The 20751-nt window shown below is 34.6% G+C and overlaps 1 long non-coding RNA gene across 1 annotated transcript; it reads right to left on the bottom strand.

The window, feature by feature from the left end:
* Positions 1–6487: 6487 nt before the first annotated feature.
* LOC109056153 lies at positions 6488–9463 on the bottom strand. The gene is made up of 3 exons (XR_006157987.1): positions 9304–9463; positions 9131–9204; positions 6488–6559 (listed from the first exon to the last, which is right to left on the bottom strand). It is a non-coding gene; the product is annotated as an uncharacterized LOC109056153 (long non-coding RNA).
* Positions 9464–20751: the final 11288 nt, after the last annotated feature.

Here is a 20751-nt window from a genome sequence, read left to right as displayed (position 1 = left end):
ACAAAACATATAACCTATATATGTAGGCTACACACACACACACACACACACACAACACACACACAGACAAACAAACACAAGGGGTGCCCAGCTGCCATGCATAATTCAAGGTAGGCCTAATGTTTGTACTGTGAAACCTAGTATATATTATAGGTTATATAGGTTATACACACACACACACACAAACACATGCACATTTGCTATCAAAAATTTTCAACCCCCTTGACCTGCAAGACATATTTTGCTGCCAATAAGGAACGTTTTATGACACCAATTCAAAGCCTTAAGTAAACTATTAGACAATGTTTATTGATACATTTGAGTGATTCTGAGAATTTAAAGGATGTTCGTTTCTTTTGTTGCAGTAATATATAGTAAATAAATAAAGCATTTTTAAATGTAGTTTTTACAGTGAAAGAATTTTAGAGTGAAAAACTCACTTATACAAATCTGAAACAAACCACAAAAACCACAAAGAGCAGTAGCTGAGCATTGTATAAGTTTATGAATTATTAGCAAATAAAGTTGTTTTTAGAGTATTTTAGAGTTTTAGAGTTAAAAACATTGCCACAGATCATGTAACTGGTTAAGCAGTAGCTGATACAAACTGAGGCAACAGCTGTGGAAATGTTATATATATGCTATTATTTAAAGGTAGCAACAAACATTACCTCAAACTGTCTAACTGGTAACTGATACAAACTAGAAAGTCTGTGGCAGCTGAGCATATAAATGAGTATAAATTACAGTCCTGAGTTTTATATTAAACAATGTAATTTTCACAGTACAACAATACCTCAATTATGTTACCAACTGGACGCCATCGAGAGCAGTCATTGCTATTGACTTGATTCCATGTCTTAGCCAAAACAATAGCAACTTTTAATTTGTGTCATCAGGTGTGTTCAGTGCTGATATAGTTAAAGAGTCAGTGAAACTTTTAATTTGTGTCATCAGGTGATTTAAGTTCCTATAAATCTAAACATTGATAATACCAAACAACCAAATGAAATGATGCTGTGGTACTTCAATAACATTCGCATCGCTCTGATCAATGATCCCACTACTAGTTGCTTATATGACGGTGTTGGATCTTGGCAATACAAGCTGTTTTTATGATGGGGTGAAGACGGGAGGAGTCATCAGAGACAGACTGCAGGTGGACTATGAGACTTGGATCTCTGAGACCATCACAGAAACCAGACCTGAACATGCTGGACGTTATAAAGCAGAATCACCCAAAAAACCAACAACCTTGGTGAAACCATAAAAACATTCCAAGTGACTGTCAGACTTTAATCAGCACAAGAATCACCCAAAAAACCAACAACCTTGGTGAAACCATAAAAACATTCCAAGTGACTGTCAGTGGTGAGTCATTTATTAAATACTACCCTATTTTTACAAAATAAATATAATAAATAAGTGATTTTTCTTCTCTTTCCATTAATATGTTCATGACATAGCTTGACCTGTCTTCTACAACAACAAACTTATACAAATATATCACTAACATTCCACTAAAACCAACAAATTTACACTAATAAACCAATAATAGAAATGAGATGCTGCAGGGAGTTTGTTCCCTGCTTTTCTGGCAAAGGGGAGTGTTGTTTCCCCTGCTTTTATACAGGTTTTTTTCCCCTCCCCTTTTTTCAAATTTTTTCCCCCTGTTAAACAATTACTTGGTTTGTGCATCCTTGTCATTTGTCAGTCCTGTCAAAATGCAGGCAAGATTCCGGCATAGAGTAAGTTTTGTCACCTCCTTCTTCTTGTCTTTTTTTCTTCCTAGTTTTTACCGCAATCTAGTTTATAAAAGACTGCAACATCTCATATATTAGATTATTTTCTAAATGCATGCCATTGCTCACTAAAAAGGGCAACGTAGTCCTGTATATTCCTCCTCCAGCACCCTGATCGTCTGGGTCAGTAATATGTTTTCAGATTTGTCGTCCCAATGAATATGATACAAAACACAGTGTCAGATTCACTCAACAGTAACGTAATTGACTGTCTGTCTGTCTATAATATCTGTTTCAGAGTTCAAGTCTGTCGTCTGTAGGTGGTGTGTGCAGAACAATGTCTTTTGCTGTTGTTCTTTTTTTCTTGCTGCTGTTACTGGGTACGTTGCTGTGATTTAACTCGCGCTATAGAGAGTCCGGAAGGGCAAGTCCACCTACAGATACTTACAGTGAGATATACATTTGTAGGTTTGCAAAACAAGTGTTGTTGGCTGAAATGGCAAGTATGACTAAAATACTGCTGTAGTACATCATGTAATATTATCACATTTTAAATCTGGTTATTTTTTCACTTGTAATGGGAAACAACACATGACAGATGACACATTTGAAGATTGTTCTAAGTTTCTGGTAGCTGCTCAACTTTAACTGGTGTGGTTTGTTTTTTTGTACAGATGGAGAAAAGACAGACTTCACGGGATCTAAGAAATCAGCATCTGGTGTAGCAAAAGCGCATATTCACATACCTTTAAGAAAATTTGAGAAAACATTATTCTGTTTAATCTGCTCCATGCTTCCACCACAGTGTAACCGAATGTGAAGTGTCTAGAAAGTGGCCAAAAACATGAGCTTGGAGGTTATTAGTGAGTGGGTATATGCTTCTTCTTGTACCGGCTAGTCCAGCTTTACTTCAACATCAACAGAATTCTACACGAGGAACTACACTACCCATAATCCTAAAGATTTTTTTTTTTTTTTTTTTACTGCAGATGAAAGTTTGTGCTGTTGTGATTCATTTTAGAAGTAGATTTAGTCTTTTTGTGAATTTTGTTGAATTTGCATGAAGAGAATGGATTGGAAAATACAAAAAAGTCAATGTTGCACTCTTTTTTTTTTTTACGTAATGAATGTTTGTGTTATGTTTCACTGAAAAATTTCAACACTTTAAAAATGTCATTAATAAAACAAGATACACCAAAAATTAACAAAGTAAAAATAAAAAACTAACATATAAAAAAAGTAAAATTAAAAATACACTCCTAATCATAATGATTCATCTGAATTTTTATCCAAAACAAATGACAATTTATTAAACCTAATTATATTCCCAGAGAGATAGAAGAATTTGTAAGATAATATTTAAAGATATAAAGAGAATACTTCCTGCGATGTAACGAATGGGTGAAGTGTCTAAGTAATCCAAACATGAGCTTGGGGTTATTGGTAGAGTGGTACATAGCCTGTTGTACAGCTAGTCCAGCTTTGCTAAGCATCAACAAATTCTACACTTGAGGAACTACACTACCCAATCCTAAAAGATTTTTTATTTTTTTTAAAGACTCCAAGTAGCAGCACTTGTTGGTAAAATTGAAAGTTATATTGGAAGTTTTCAATTTTATAATTAAACATCAAAATAAATTCCTAGACACCCAAATGAGAAAAAATGAAACCTAATTATATTCCAGAGAGATGAAAGAATTTGTAAGATAATATTTAAAGATATAGAAATACTTATTGAAATAGCCTTATAATCCGAGAATGGGGACAGTATTATATCAAGTAACAATAAATTATCTAAATCCTTAGATGTCAACCAATAATCAATGCTGGACTGACTAGATAAGCAGTATTACTCCAAGTAAAGCATTCTTGTGGTGGGTGAGATTTTCTCCATTTTTCTCATGCATTTCTAGAGGATCTCATCTACCGTTACACACTCATGAGAGCGAGCACATGTTTAGAAATGCATGTAAAATTAATGCAAGTTCAACTTTGAAAAAAAAAAACACATCTCGAGACTTAATGGTGTTCTTTTTTTTTTTCATCCCACTGCTATTTGTGTTTTTAAATTAAAAATGTACTCTGTGATTGGCTTTCCGCCCTTTGTATTAAACTTTGAATACATACATGATGCTGTTTTGTTTATAGTTGTTTAAGCAACTTAATTAATTATAATTGGCTTATAAATATTATTTTAAACATTATGCACTTTTTCCACAGATAGTCTTGTTATCTTATGCTTTGAATAAACGTGCATTAGTAATATTTTGCTCGATGCGCCCTCTTGTGGCCTCAGGAGATAAACCACACCCCTCTTAAACGGTATATATTGTGAGAGGTATGGAACGCCCACTTCTGTAGAGTTGAATTCTTGTTGTGAACACTAGAGAGCGCTGGTCTAACAGTGCAAACTCATGATATTATATCAGGGGTTTAGCTGGCTTAGCATGGCCTTGTTAGCAAAGCAGGACCTGATTTTACCAAGTGCACAACATTCCTGGATCAACATCTTTGTTGACCCTGGAACAACATTGTGATTAACCAATCAGATTTGAAGAACCAGTTTATAGTTTTGGTGAAGTTCAGGTTTACAATCAGTGTTTGGTGCTAGTACATCAATGTCATTTATCTATCATTTCCTCTGATTTTAGAGATTATTCATGGTTAGGGTTAGGGTTAGGTTTAGGTGTATGGTAAATACTACATTTTGGATTAAAATGTTCCAGGGTCAACAAAATATGTTGACCTGGAACACATCTAACTCAACAAAATCAGGAAGTGCTTGTTAGCAAAAGATGCTGTAATTCTAAAAAAGTTTTGCAGACAAAAAAAAAAAACACTTCTTTCCATTTATGGCGATTCAATAATGCAGTCCTTTTTTTCATAAGGCTAAAATTACGTGTCTGATGGACTCATGTGGTTGAGTGTAACTCATGTTGCATTAACAGTAGTGGTTTAACAAAAACCAACAAAAAAAACCTTTTATAGCATACCATAAATTATACCATAAAACTTGCATTGAGTCAGGTGTTTATGCATTTGTTCTTAAAACAATTTTGTTTTTGTCCTTGATGTTGACAGGTGAAAAGTTCTTCAGAAAAAAAGAAAAAGAAAAAAGAATGTAGCTAGTTAGACGAACTAGTTTTGAAAAATATGCTGATTCTGCTGATCTATTTAGAAAGAGAGACAGATGCATATGCCATAGAATATCATTCTTAATATTTCACTTACATAGGGCTATTTTCATATTTTATCTAATGTAACAGCTTGATTTGACAATTGTTTTTGTTAAGCATCTGCATTTATAGATTCAGTAGTTTATTTCAGATTACAAACAAGGAAGTTAAATTGCGTACGTGCATTCCCCCCATCCCGCCCACACACACACACACACACTATTCACATGCTGGCACTCACCACAAATGTCCAGTTATAGATTTGCATGCATAAGTTGTTTGTCCACCAGAGAGATGAAAGCCCTTTTCTTTCCAAAGCCAAAGAAATCCAACCACAGCAGGTTTTATTGTGACTGCAGCTGCTCAGAGTGTCAAATGCATTCATTGAACATTCATTACACACGGCAATAAAAACACCCAAATCGTCTGTTTGCTGATAATATTTGTGACAAAATCATCATTTTGCAGACTGTATTATTGTTGTTTCTGTATTTTTTTAATTTGCATTTACACCCTCAGAATGATGGCCATCATCTTGGTGCGACCAGCAGCTGCATTATATCGTCATTCATTTGCCAATGTAATAAGCCCCAAGAAGCCGTGGTTTACAGTGAATTTATAACAGCTAAGGGACGGTATTAGGCACGATGACGGTATTAGGCACGATGCGCTTTGTTACTAGGGACATGGAGAGGAGTGGTTGCCGAGCAACATACAGGCGTAAACAAAGTTTGTAGGATAATTTACAACAGCTTTGAATGCGGCTCAACCAATCAAGATCAAGGACCGGAATTATCCATTTTATAAACATATTTGAATCACCCTTCATTAGTTTTTCAGCATGTGAAATCTATTATTGATTAAATTAAGTGATTAACTCTTTCCCTGCTAGCGTTTTTGAAAAAGTTGCCAGCCACTGGCAGCGTTTTTTGAATATTTTGATAAAAAAATTGTAGCCCCCATAATGTTTTTGAACAAAAAAGAAAACCATGTTTTTTTATCAAAGTACAACTGGATTATATTCAGTGGAATAATCAAAACATAGATGCAGTAGATCGCGTCCATCAGCACCCCAAATCTTGCGACCTTTACCACTTCCTGGATTGATATTTCAGGTTAACATTAGACAGTTTTGATTTATATGCTGTTTATTATTGAAAATCGTATTATTTTTCATACGCATATGCTTACATATTAGAACGCTTGTTTGTGTGTCTTCCTCGTCTGTGTTTTGATTGGAAGATTCTGGTCTCATTCAGAAAGCGTGTAATATCTGTGTTTGGTGGGGAAAGAGTTAATACACGGAAAGCTGTAAAATCTCGTCTTTAGCGGGGAAGCGTATTCTAAAACATGTTCAAAAACATTATACAGTTGCATGGAATATAAGAGTAAGTACATATTCCAACTGATTATATCCCCCAACTTTAACTTGCATAACACATTTCAGCTGAAGACTAACATAGCATGCAGCATGTGAAAACATTGAAAAAAATTTGGCAGAAAAGACAGCTTATAGTCAGTTGTCTTTTTCTAGCTTGCATGGAAACTGTACTTGACTGTGGTTACATGCATTAATAAGGAATTTGATCATGTTTTTGTGACAACGCCTGCATACACCACCTCATCCTCCTGTTTGACTCCCTGAAAGACACAAAGATAGCAAGAGACACATGTCAGATCTGCTCATTTGTTTTTAAAACTGCTGCCAAAGTGCATTATTTGCTAACATATCAAACATTTGGTGTGCAAGTCTTCAGGATCCTAATTATCAAAAAACTGTATGAAAAAAAAATCAATTAACAATATTTAATCGGCAAAATTAAATCATAACACAACTTCATATTTCAAATAAACATTAGCATGAAGGCTAGAAATACACTCAAAATACACCCAATAAAGTCCATTTAATAGATACAGCAATTTAGACACTGCAGGCAAAAACACAGTTTTTTGTCATGCATCATTCAAATGCATCAGACAATTTTGAGATTTTGGTCTTTTTGGTTTTTCACAGAGTGTTTTTTTAGACTAGTGGAAAGAAAACAGGTTACACTTTATTTCGATAGTCCACTTTAGACATTCTACAAAGTAACTTTGTAACTACATGTCAACTAATTCTCATTAATTTGCAACTACATGTCTACTAACTCTCAGACTATTAGGGTAGGTTTAGGGTTAGTGTTAGGGATAGGTTTAGGTTCCTCCCTATTTCCTCCTTGGCTCCTCCCCTTCTATTGTCACCTCCTGGACTCTGTCTCTCCCAGGTGTCCGAGCTAGCTTTGTCCTCCTCCTGAGACTCCTCCCAAGTTCCCCACCCATCCCTCCTTCTGGTTTTTTTTTTTGTGTGCAGTGGGGGCGCTTCTTCTGAAGGGGGAGTAATTTCGCCCCTGGACTGTCTTTGTTGTGTTTTCCCTCCCCCATGTGCTCCCGTGACCCAGTTTCTCCCCTCTGTCTGTTAACCATTCTGTTTAACTGTGTTCCTCCCCCAATTCCCTCGTTATCCTGTGTATTTTAATCCCCCAGTCTGTGTTTATGCGGTTCTACAAGTTGGATTACATGTGTTTACCCCTGTTCCTGTTGTGGATGTGTGACTTTCTTCTGTCACATTGGTTTCCTGAAGGCCTCAGTTTCCCGGTGAGACAGTTTAACACACTGAACTATACCATGTTAATTATAAGTGTGTTTTTGCAAGCTGTTTTATATGAAGTTGAGAGATCTGTATCTGACCCTGACCATGTATATTTTCCCCTCCGTTTTTTTTTTGGTAATTTCTCTTATATAAATAACTGTTTTCAAATCTAAACTTCAAATCAAAACTTATTAACAACTGAAGCTAAGGGGTCGGCCATATTACTTTTTGTGCTGAAAATGAGGTTGTTATAATATCAAAATAAAGAAGAAATAATATAAAATGCTACAGAATCTAAAATGCTGACTTTGCTTAATTAAAATCAAACACACAAATATCCTCAAACATATCCAGCTTCTATCAAATTAATAACAAACACAAAAAAAAAAAATGACTACACATATAATAATCCCACAAAACTGGATCAGATACATTAACACACATTTGATTTTCTCCCAATCTGTTGACATTTGCTAAAAAAATAACCTGCTGTGTTCAATTTGGAATACTTGCCATGAATTAAATTATGACTGAAACTATGTGCATGCACTTCAGGTGCATGTAGCCTACCGAATTGACTTCTTTTCTTGTGTTTTTTTTTTTTTTTTATTTTTTGTGTGTGTGTGTGTGTGTGTGCCTTTAATGCTACTCTTTATCTACCATGTGTTTTTGTCACTCTAACATGTCAGTAACTTCAAGCTGTACTGTGCTAAGTGGATATATTTACAGTGTTATGTGAATATAAACAATATAGCAAAATCTCTTAACTGGACACTCTGTCACAGTCAGGGCTGTGAAATGGTCTTTGCTTAACAGCTTCTTCCTCACAGATTCAAAAAAGATCTTGTTGTGCAGTTCTAGTTTAAAAGCGCTAGTGTAAAAACTGATTATTTGTCAACATTTGTGAGTATGGAATAAATGTCTACATGATTAAAATCAGACATAGACCTGTGGTATGAGTATACTGGACTGACTTGTTTGCACGTTAATTTAACTCAGTATCTCTTTTTTTGTAATCCGTCTGAGGTCCGTTGAACTCACTGTTTTCATATTTCTTTGCTTCAGGATCTTTTTTTTTTTTTTTTTTTGAACTAACATCTTTTCCTGGTTGACATTTATACTGTTTAGACATTTTTTTCAGTGGATGCTATGAAGTAATTTTATGCAAGAAATAAGTAAATTACCCGGATTAACACTGCACTAATAATAATAATAAGTCACAATACATTTAGATTATTATGTATTATGTGCAATAGTTTTAAATGTATTATTAAGTAAATAGTTCATTCATATTTAATTATGTATTTACTTAATAATAATAATAATAATAATAATAATAATAATAATAATTAATGTATATGTAATTTAAACAAATATTAGTACAACTACTACTAAAAATAATTATTATAGCTTTTTATAATAATAATAATAATAATAATAATAATAATATTCAGTTAATATGTATTATTATTGTGTATTATTATTATTACAGAATTATTGTCATTGTTTGTATTATAACAGAAGGAAGAGGGGATGGATGGTTATGGGACATATGCATTAATGGCAGTTATAAATTCTCTTACCAGTTTCTGTGCTTTTTGTTTGTAGAATGTTGGATCAGCGTAAGTGATCTCTTCATTACGAGTTTGATCTGTTCCTACAACAATCATTAAATCAACACAAAATCAACAACATTATTGTTTTTATTATTATTTTTAATACTTTTACAGATGTGTCAGCAATAGGAAACTCTTACCTGCTTGGTCTGTTTTTCTGTGTCTCCTGTAGATCCAGTAGATCCCGACTGCTGCTACAATCAACAGAAATCCAGCAGCAACAGCAGCAGAAATCAACACTATCTGAGATTCAGAGCCTGGAGAATATGAAGTAGAGTTTGAAGTAGACTGTGGACCTGGTGTTGCAATGACTAACGAGAGTCATTAGTGTGAGTAAATATGTCTGATCTGTGATAAACACTATAAAGAACAGCACACAGCTGAGTTTGTAATATATGTATATGCTATTTCAGATGAAGCTTTTACATATTTTAGCATTCATATACCTGAACATGTGTGACAGAGTTTGCTGATGTCATAATGTTGAGTCTGGTTGCTGATGGGATTGTTGAGCACACAGCTGTAGCTGTTTTTATCCTGATATTCCACCTCCAGAGGTAGAGAGAGACTGATGCTGAGATCAGACACACTGATGCTGGACAATAAACTGTTTCCTTTGTACCAGGAGAGAGTCACATGACTCACATTCACCACTGAACACAACAATGAACAATATGATGATGATGATGAAGAACAGTGTGAAGAGTTTCTGCTGATGAGAGGATCAGACAGACGAGCTGAAATAAAGAGAACAATTTAGGGAGTAATTGACAAGACATTGCTGACTTCTTGAAATGCTTCTTGATATATTGTTCAGTAATCTGTCTCTAGGGTCATTTCTTCCTTTATGATGCTCAACTATTTTGCATTTATAGCTAATGTCTTGCTATAAATTGTGACTTATTTAAATCTTAAAGTTATGAACTTTATATAATACATTGTATAATATAATAATTCTAACACTGCGCAGCTTACAGAAATACTTGCTTATTTTAAAATATATTAAAGTGAACTATATTTTAAGTGTCTGTGCAAAACTCACTCCCACAATTCTATGGGTTGGTTGCCATAAAAAAATTCATTTAAACATTAAACAAAACTATTTATATTTAAATATCTGAAGTATATTCGACCAATCAAGTGTGAGTCTGAGACACCACAAACATTTATTACTTTGTACGTGTTCACGTGACTTTCTGTAAAGCTGCTGTGAAACAATGGGTATTGTGAAAAATGCTATGCAAATGAAATTAACCCAAATTTCACTTTCCATTAAAAGTAAATAGAATAAGGTATTTTGTGAAATTCTCTGAGGGATAGTAGTATATAAGGGCAGACAACAAACACAATGAACCTTTTCATATTTTGTGAAACAATGCTTTAGAGACCTTCAGATTGTAATTGTAATTACAGTGTTATATTCTTATGTGTATGTATGCATTCTTGTAAGCTGTGGGAGTGACAGAGGGACCATCAAATGTTTTAGAAATTAATTCCAAATCATGAAAGTTAAGCCACTGGTAAGAAGACCATATTAAGATTAGTTTTTCTAATAAATAGCATAGACAGAACAAGCACAACTGTAACTGTGACTCACCATAGACAGTAAGATTGAATCTGTATGTGGTTGATTTTGTGGTTTTGATGTTTACTGTGTAATTTCCAGAGTCTGTGGTTCTGGTGTCTCTGATGGTCAGAGATCCAGTCTGATGATCCAGCTTCAGTCTGTTTCTGAATCTCCCATCAGGAACATCATCATATGTGGGAACATTTCCCTCCTCTTTACTGATTAGAGCTATACGAGTCTCTGGATGTCCAAATGTCCATATTATCACATCACGTGTCTGTAGTTCAGTAACATGAGTCTGTAGAGTGACTGATTCTCCCTCCGTCACTGACACTGACTTCACTTCATCTGGATCAGCAAACACTGGAGAACAGACAGAGTTTATTTTTCAGTCACTTATTAAAGTTCTTGTTAAAGTTAAAATAAATGACTTTGGTTTAATCAAGGATTATCTTTAATCTTGTAGTTTTGAAATGATCACATGCTTTCTTCTTGGCTTTGAAATTAAAGTTAGTCTCTAAACACTGTGGTAAAGTGAACTCTTTTTTTTTTTGTTTTTCAGAAAAGTGACTGTCTGAGCTGATTTTCGTCTAGTTGAGTTCAGGCCAGACTGTGTGTGAAGGACCTTTATCTCCAGCCCTCGTTGAACTTAAACATCAGAAGTGAAATAAAGCTGCAGCAGCCGTTACAAGGAAAAACCACAGAGACTGATCTGTTTTGAGTACATTTAACTGGACATCAGCATCTCTGGTGATGATTTTAGGAAGTGAAAGAAACATTTTTTTGCTTAGCCATTAGGCAGGTGTGACACCAACATGCTTTATATGAAGTTTTATGGGTTATCCTTAGCAAAGATATACATGATCCTCCTCATCAGTCATGATTTTACAGTCTGTGTGAACACCATTTGTGGTAGTTCCCCAAAAATCTATGAACGAGAAACACATCTCTCAATTTCACCTTTCTATTGCTCTATTTTCACAAGGGGCAGTTTTTTAAAACTCTTCTGCTGTTGTCATTCAACTAATGTCTTATTTCTCCCATTTATTTTATCAATGCAAGATTATTTCATGTTCTACAAAATCCATAAATATAGTCTGCACTCTACAAGATATCGTTCAGAAGATATCTAGTAAAAAACAAAAGACGTAAAATAATACAAATGTTTCAGCTAATAGCCTTCAGTGTTCATCAAAACACAACAGTATATGATCTTCTTTCAGACTGGTATTAATAATGATTAGTAATTTCAGTAGCAAACAAAGTACAGAATTTCTAGATGATCTAAATGAACAGTATTACTGTCCCATAACAAACACACAGACTGACATAAATCAGTAAAACTGCATTATCTGTACATTTGACTTTCAGAACGTAGGAAAGTAAGTTGCTTTATTTTACGTATTTGAATAAGATTTATGCACTTTCTCACTTGTACCATCAGACAGAAAAAGTCAACGGATGTTTAAAACACTACAAATTCTGATTTCATCATTTAAGATGTCAATAGAAACTGCACTGCACTGAATGTGAGACCAAACACAGTGTAGATCTAGTGTAGTGTAGATGAGTGAAATGCTAGTTTGATTTATGATTCTGGTACAATCAAAACTATAAAAAATGTTTCAGACTTACCAACCAGATGCCAAAAGCAGCAAAAAACAAACAAGCAAAACATTTTCTTCAGCAGCTCAGAAAAGGAGAAATGTATTTAAGTCCTATAGAGATCTCTGTAATTACTTGAGATGAAAACTGTTCCTGTTTGTTTTTGGCACGTGTCTGTTGTCAGCCGTTTTTTTCTCTTTCCTAAACCACAATCTCTCATGTTTTTGTAGAGCTACATGACATCACATTAATGATAATGACTTGTCTCACTCTTGCAATGATTAATTTAATTTATTAATCTAGTCTAGAAACAAATACTATAGCTTATTTGTCTGTTTTCAAAAAAGACTGCAAAGCAATTTCAAAGAAAGAAAGGGAACTCAGAATGGGAACCTCATTTACTTCTGCCTAAATTTAATTTGTAACAGAAATCTAATATAAATCTGCAGTCACAACAACAAAATAAATACATGCTCAAATCAAACTCAAAAAAACTTTTAATGACTTTACTGAACACATTGTTTACAGTACATCATAGAAAAAAGTAAAAAAAAAAAAAAAAAAGTAAAAATAAAAGCTGTATAATTTCTAGAGCTTGCTCTTAAGGCCTTGATGTTGATCAGTCCATTGTAAATGTATTTGTCTATACATGGAGAAAGTTCAGCTCTGCTGATGTTCTTGTGATGAAATAGTGGCAAATGCTCAATGTTAAGCTAAGGTGTCAGTGAAAGACTGGTTATTTCTAAACAAAATCAGCATGGGATGACAACACAAAAGAAACCAGTCAAAAAAAATTATTCAGACACCAGATGTAAATCCCGTGGCAAAACAGAGAAACAAATAGAGACATAATTAGCGTAGCTGTTGTTCCAACAAAGAAAAATTAATTAGTTTAACCCAAGCTAAAGAATGACCGTACACATTTGATCGGGTAGCACTGCAGTCCAAAATTATGAGATGCATTGTTTGAATGGCTTGGCCAAAGAAAGTGTGTTTAATTCAGTTTAGAAACAGAGGAGGTATGCTCAGAACGAAGAACATTATCAGGAAGAGAGTATTCCAGAGGTTGAGAGGCAAATGCGAAAAGCCTCTACCTCCTTTAGATGGACTTTGCTATACTAGGTACTCATCAAAAGTCCAGCGTTTTGTGACGTATAGGGAGCGTGATGGATCAGTGTGGTGAGGAAGACTAGTTGAGGTGCATGAGGAGCTGCTTCACACAGAGACCTTATAAGTAAGCAATAATATTTTTGTAACTGATACAGAACTTACTAATAGGTAGCCAGTGCAGAGACTGTGGTATTGGGGTAATATGATCATATTTTCTTGACCTGGTAGGGACTCTAGCTGCTGCATTTTGGACTACTACAAACTTCTTTTCTATAGTTCATTTATGTAATTGAGGATATAAAAATAAAATGCACTTTTGACATAATTATGCCCAAAATTCGCTAAATACACCAATTAGGGGCTGACCAAAGTAAAGCTGATAAAAAATTAGGGACCAAAAATTTTGGCTGATTAATTTTGTTTCAAGTATATACCTTTCTTTTGAAAGTTATCTGACATTATCAAGATGATTTTATTCCTGACAGAGTTTAACTCTTGATTTCTTTTGTCATATTTTTATTACCATTTTTTCAAACTATAAGAGAATAAGCTGCGATAATGTGTGGCCAGGCCGTTGAAGGTGTCTACAGATATATTTTGGTTTGACTTTATATTCCATGGACCTGGATGAAACTACCAGCTGTGCATTTAACTTTACATTTATCAGAAGAGAATACACCATCTGAAACATTGCATGTGTATAAAGAATATTGCAAAGAGAAATGGTGTGAACCCACTCCTGACCACTGTAAGGTAAATGCAGGAAACAGTTGGTGAAGTTACTGCAGCCAGAGCAGAAACAACCGAATAATAAGCAATAAAAACACACTGAAAATGTATATTTTGTATGTGTTTGTCTATTGGGTGATTGATTATCATGCAAAAGAGCGTCATTTCTCAGTTATTTCTTAGTTAAATAATGCCTTCTTAGCATTTTTAAGACGCGCCTTTTCCTCTCTTTTTACTTCCCTCCAATTCCCGTAGATGTTTGTATTAATTCAACTCTCAATTTGCAAACTCTTCTTTACATAAAGATAAACATAAACTGCGGGCACTTTATATGCATCCTGGACAGTGTAAACTGGAGTGTTATCAGAAATCACCTTAACTGTCTACTGGAAATCAATGAGAGAGATCATGTTGCTTTCTGCGCGGTAATTTAAGCAATGGTGTAAATGTTTGTTTGTTTGTTTTTGTTTTTTGTATTCCCGAGCAGTACGAAGATAAGCCTCATTCAACTTAGTTAACGAATTCATATTCTGTAAAATGCGCTCCAAAAGAACTTGTTTCATCATATGCAAAATATAATCTATGAATAAAGAAACCATTTCAAAGAATAGAAACACAACAGTCCATAAGGAAATAGATTTTAACAATAACTGATAAACCTTGTTTGTGAGCTCTGAGGTTGTTAATCAAGCTAGCTAGGCATTTTGTTGAAGCCCTCCTGTGTTCATTTGAATGACCCAAAAATAAATAAATAAATAACTATACTTATATATATATATAACATATATATATATATATATATATATATATATATATATATATGTAGGTATTCTTCACAACAAATAAATTGCTTTTAGTGAGTATCCAGTGTTATATGCTAATCATGCTGTTTTTTAATGAATACAGTAAAACCTAATCATATTGCAGTAACCAGCAATTTGCACTCTTTTTTTACTCTGCAACATAAACTGTAACTGACTCTAGAAGTGTGAAATCCATCCAATGACGACACTGCCATTATATGATTGGTTGAGGTGCTTCATGTGATTCGAGTTAGCCTTTAAGCTTTTTCCAATGGTAAGACAACAGAACATAAAGACAATCTCTGTCTTTAGCTCTAACCATGAGCAAACAACATAACCAAAGGATGTTATAAATTAAGACGCTAAAGAATCATATCAACTTGTAAAAAATGGGCATCCATGGCCCCTTTAAAGGTTACATTATGCCTCAGTGGTCTGACGGTGCTCATCAATGTCAAAATGAGTGATATGGCCAGTCAAAGTGGTTTTACCATTCACAGAGACAGCTGTGGAGACATCAGTTTAATGGGTTCCACTACAAGATCTCATTTACAACCATCAACTATTTACCATTAAAATCATTAAAAATGCTTTCCTGTAGCTAAGCGTGTTTTGGATATTCCATTAGGATTTACTGGTTTTAACAAGCCACCATTAAAAGGCAACAAATTACCAGTAGAGACCAACGGGGACGATTACAGTTTCCATTGAAACCAGTACAGTTCCCATCATAACCAGTAAAACCATTCCAAAATCTGTAGTAGTCAAGTTTTTTTTTTCTCAAATATATGGGCTTTTTTCATTGAAAATATTGTATTTACGTGATTTATGTAATTGAATGTGCCAAAACAAGAAAACTTCTGCGTTTTCGATATATAGTACAATTAAAAGTGCCTGTGGGCATATTTTAAAACATTATTTGCAAATAGTTCAAAATTATTACTTCCACTAGAATCCGACCTAGAATTTCCTTCACCGTTCTATTTCTTTATGCTTTGTGTTTATATATACTGGTTGGCCTTGGAATATTTGCAGCTTAATTAAAGGGATAGTTCACCCAAAAATGAAAATGCTGTCATTAATTACTCATCCTTGTGTCGTTCCAAAACTGTAAGACCTCCGTTGATGCATTCTGAGAGCTCTCTGACCCTCTTATAGACAGCAATGTAATTACTACGATCAAGGTGTAGAAACGTAGCAAGGACATCGGTAAAACAATCCATGTGACATCAGGGGCTCAGCTGTAATTTACGAAGCTACAAGATTACTTTTTGTGCAAAAAAAAAAAAAAAAAAGACTTTATTCAACAATTTGTCTCCTATGCGTCACCCTATCGTGCCATTTTGGAGAGTATCACATACGCAAACATCGTATGCTGTTTTGTGTGGCTCAGCTACATTTCTACACCTTGATCATGGTAATTACAGTGCTGTCTATGGGAGGTTCAGAGAGCTCTCAGAACTCATCAGAAATGTCTTAATTTGTGTTCCGAAGATGAATGGAGGTCTTAAGGTTTTGGAACGACATGAGGGTGAGTAATTAATGACAGCATTTTCATTTTGGGGTGAACTATCCCTTTAATATCTGAAGTGTCGGGGTTAAAAGAGAGGGTTATTTCTTGTGTGTTTACATCTAGTGCTCCACGCTCCAGTGCGGAAGGTGGCTGTAAATGCAAACTAAAGCTGGCTGCCAACCACCATAAAACGTCAAAGAAGAATCGTCATCATATCAAAAGAAGACACGGGCGTGTCAGATACGCAATGCGTTTTTTACTTTAACAGTAATAGAAGACAAAAGACTCTCTAAACTCAGATATAATCAAGACAGTTCATCAGTACGTTCTCAGTCGATATAAAGTCTCTTCGCTCTTTCAGTCTGATTCTCAGTCAGTCATTGATTCTGTCGATCGGTTCCATTCTGTGACTGGCGCACCTACAAACACACCGGAGCACATTACAAATAATATTCACTGACAATCTTCAATTTCTCGGAAACTCCTGTTTTACTGAAATCTACAGCAATATGAAAAACATCTCATTGTTCTTTATGTTCTGGATCGCGGAAGGTAACGTTAATATTTATGTTTCTTCCTTAAACACTTTTGGTTTCTCTTCCGGAATTACTAAATTGTCTTTGGTTTCACGCTGTATGTATACATGAAATATGATAACTGTATAAATGTAGGACAGACGTTTCTGTTTTTATTGTAACTGTATCGCGTTGTGACTTTTTAAAAGACAACTAGCCTATTTAAAACAGTTTTCTTGAAATTGGCAGAAGGAAGATGCTGATAGTTTGTATCTTTAATCAACACAGAAATGTTGATCCGTTGTTACAGTCCCATATAAAATACATTTGTATCTTTCTTTTGGAGCCGTGCTAGTTAAAATTCATGAGCACAGAATGAGATTAATCCCAGACCTTTATACTGTTCAGATTATTATAATTTAATTTAAATATTTACTTAAATAGAAGATTATGACTATGTCCAAAATCTAAGGCTGCTGCCTCGCTGTCCTGTCAGGTAATGACTTTGCAGTCAGTGTTTGTATACAAAGGTACCTCACAAAACTGATTTCAGACAGACTTCTGAGGATAATGATATACAACAAGTGATTTGTTGAAAACCATTTCAATATTTAATAACTAAAATGCTGATTTAATTGTAGAAATTGAGTCAAAAGTTCAAATATAGCTTCTCTGGTGAAGCTCCACCTTCAAACAATTGCAGTCACAGTATCATGGACAATTACAGATATAACATAACTGCCTTTGGGATGTTATCAGATGAGGAATGTAACATAAACTTAGGATTCACTTGTGCATTGGTGACTCAGTATGCAGCCTATGAAAGCATTTTACAGCTTTCAGATGCAGCCAGTAAAGTCACATGAGATTTTAATTTCCTTTTCTGTCCGTGTAACTGTTCTTTTTTGTTTTGCAGGTGTGTTTGGTGAAATCGTCTCAGAGGAAGAGGGAAATAATATTACCATACGCTCTGGTCTCACTGAAATAAAGAAAGATGATGTGATAGATTGGAGGTTTGGAGGCACTCTCATAGCTAGAGTAAGAAATAATAATAACCCCTCAGTGTACGAGGATGAACTTGGTGGGAAATTTAAAGACAGACTGAAGCTGGACGGTCAGACTGGAGATCTCAACATTACAAACATCACAACCACAGACAGAGGATATTATGAAGTATCCAACAGCATCAACACCTTTAAGAAGACATTCAATGTCACTGGTGAGTGTCTGATGCATTTAAATGTTATAATTGTCTTATTTACAAACTTTTCTCTCTGATTATTAAACTGCATATTTCACATAATTTTACAGTGATACAGAAAAAAAATCCAACGGCAAGCTGTGAGTATAAAACTGCACAATGAATCATAAAAAGACTGTGATCTCAATTCAAACACACACAATCTAATTTCTAAATAACTGTGATTCACTGGTGTCTGCTAATCATTGACAGAGTCCTACCAGAACATTCAAATCTGCATTAGAAATTGAAATTCTGTCATCATCATCTAGTTGTTTTAAACTGGTAGTTTTTTTTTTTTTTTTTTTTTTTTTTTTTTTAGTTGTTCTAAACCTGTATGAAGTTCTGTTGAATTTAATTTTTTAAAGAATGTAGGTAACCAAACAGATGCCGGTCCCCATAGATTTCCACAGTATAAACAAATAATACTATGGGAGTCTATGTGGACCAGCAACTGTTTTAAAATGGGGGTGAGTAAGTGCTGACAGAATTCTCAAAAATGGGGGCGAGTAAGTGCTGACAGAATTCTCACAACTCGGGGCTGAGTAAATGATGACAGTTTTCATATCTAGGTGAACTATCATTTTAATGCACTAATAATGTAAGTTAAGAGACAACGATGTGACTCACACCTGTTGGTCTAACAGCATAGTAACAACTGTTACAATGTATCGAGTATTTTAAATTGTTAAATCTGCGTTATGTTCTACTTATGTTCTAATTGAATATTAGGTTCACACTGCCAGAGACAAAGCAAATCAAAGCTGGTGATTTCCAGCAACGACTGAAAGTTGAACTTTATGCAAATGAGCAGTGTAGAGATATGGTGACTGCAGTGTTGGGAAGGTTTCTTTGGAAATGTAATAGATTACAGATTACAAGTTGCCCTATTTAAAATGTAATAGTAGTGCAACATTTTCAATTACTTTATTAAAAGTAAAAAAAAAATAATAATTGAAAACTTTATTGAAAGTAACTGATTGCTTTTGATAACTTTTATGATTACTTTTCTAAATTTCTAATGAATGTTTATTTACAACTTTTTACACCATGCAGGGTTAACCTAACAGTAGTGCTCAACACTGTCAGACTTTCACAATCCTTCATCACTTGAATTATAATGATCACATTTGAACACATCCACCACAAAATCAGACTTTAGTACAGTCTTTTACTTGAATGAGATTGATCTGAAGTTCAATGCAGATTTAAAATCATAAAAAAAAATTGTTTGCTGTTACTGTTTAAACACTGCATCTAACAATGGTTTGGAAAAAAAAAAAGTTAATTAAAAAATAATAAATAAAAGCATATACATCAACTCAAATACGGTTACCTAATAATGTGTCCTATTCTGTGAAATAAAATCCTGAAACACTGATGTCTCTTTGTACATGATATGATGATAGTTTTCTCAAAATAAGTCTAATGCTCATGAAGTGACTCAGAGCAGTTCTAGAGATTATGTTTATGTGTTCGCGTGAAACAGAGGGGTAGGGCTAAGGGGTAGAAATGAGATTGGGCCTGAATTTATTTATTTATTTACAGCATAGCATCCATTGTCTGCTAGAAACCAACAGTTATTGGTTAACTGTCAATGTTACTGTGGTGTTACACTAATGGCTGTCTGTCTTGTCGACTATTAGCGATAATATCGGAATATTTTTGACGACGATGTAAAATTTGAAAATATCGGGAATATCGAATATTTCAAATTCATGCATACTTTCCCAAAAGAACGCGCCGAACGTCCGGAAACGGAACATGTAACTGGACTGCTCTACTACGAGAGCTTTCATGAGAGCGGTTGCCAGATAACAAGAGTTTAAATCCCCGAATCAAATCTTCAATGTTACAAGAATACATTTTCTGCCCGGTGTTTGCTTATTTTAAGCAATCTGGCAACCATGCGCACGTGCTTACTCTTCATTGTGGAAACGCCGAAGACGACGATCTGAAAACTACGGAGCCCTGCACGTCACCTGTAGGAGAAAAAAAATCAATCCGTGGCGACGGTTTTGCAATCCGTCCACTCAGTTTATAAACCCTGCTCACCTAATTCTTAAACTGTTCCCTCGGTTTGACAAATCGTGCCCACGGATTAATAAACCGTACCCACGAATTTCCAATCCGTGCCCATTTTGTAAACCGTACCCTAGGTTTTTGAATCCATACCCACGAATTCATAATCGATACATGCACGCTTTATAATCCGCTCCCTCGATTTGTAAACTGTACTCACCGGATTCATGCAGCAAGCTCAAAGGTAGCCCTAATGTATTAACATACAGTTTTATTGAATATTATTAGAGTGGAATTGGCCTACAGCAAATTTAATAAGAAAGATGTGCATCAAAAAATCTTTGTTTAATTTGTGATAATCTTAACACTTGATTATTATTGCATAAATAAAACCTGGCATTGTGACTAACTCTGGTGTAATTTGTTTTCCTCTTTTATGAGATGCGTTTTGGATAAAAGTTTCTTATGCATAACCTGTATAATA

Source organism: Cyprinus carpio, chromosome B22, assembly GCF_018340385.1.
Source record: "Cyprinus carpio isolate SPL01 chromosome B22, ASM1834038v1, whole genome shotgun sequence".
NCBI classification, from domain to species: Eukaryota; Metazoa; Chordata; class Actinopteri; order Cypriniformes; family Cyprinidae; genus Cyprinus; species Cyprinus carpio.
Note: the sequence above shows the minus strand (reverse complement) of the source record. Positions and strands in the feature narration are given on the sequence as shown.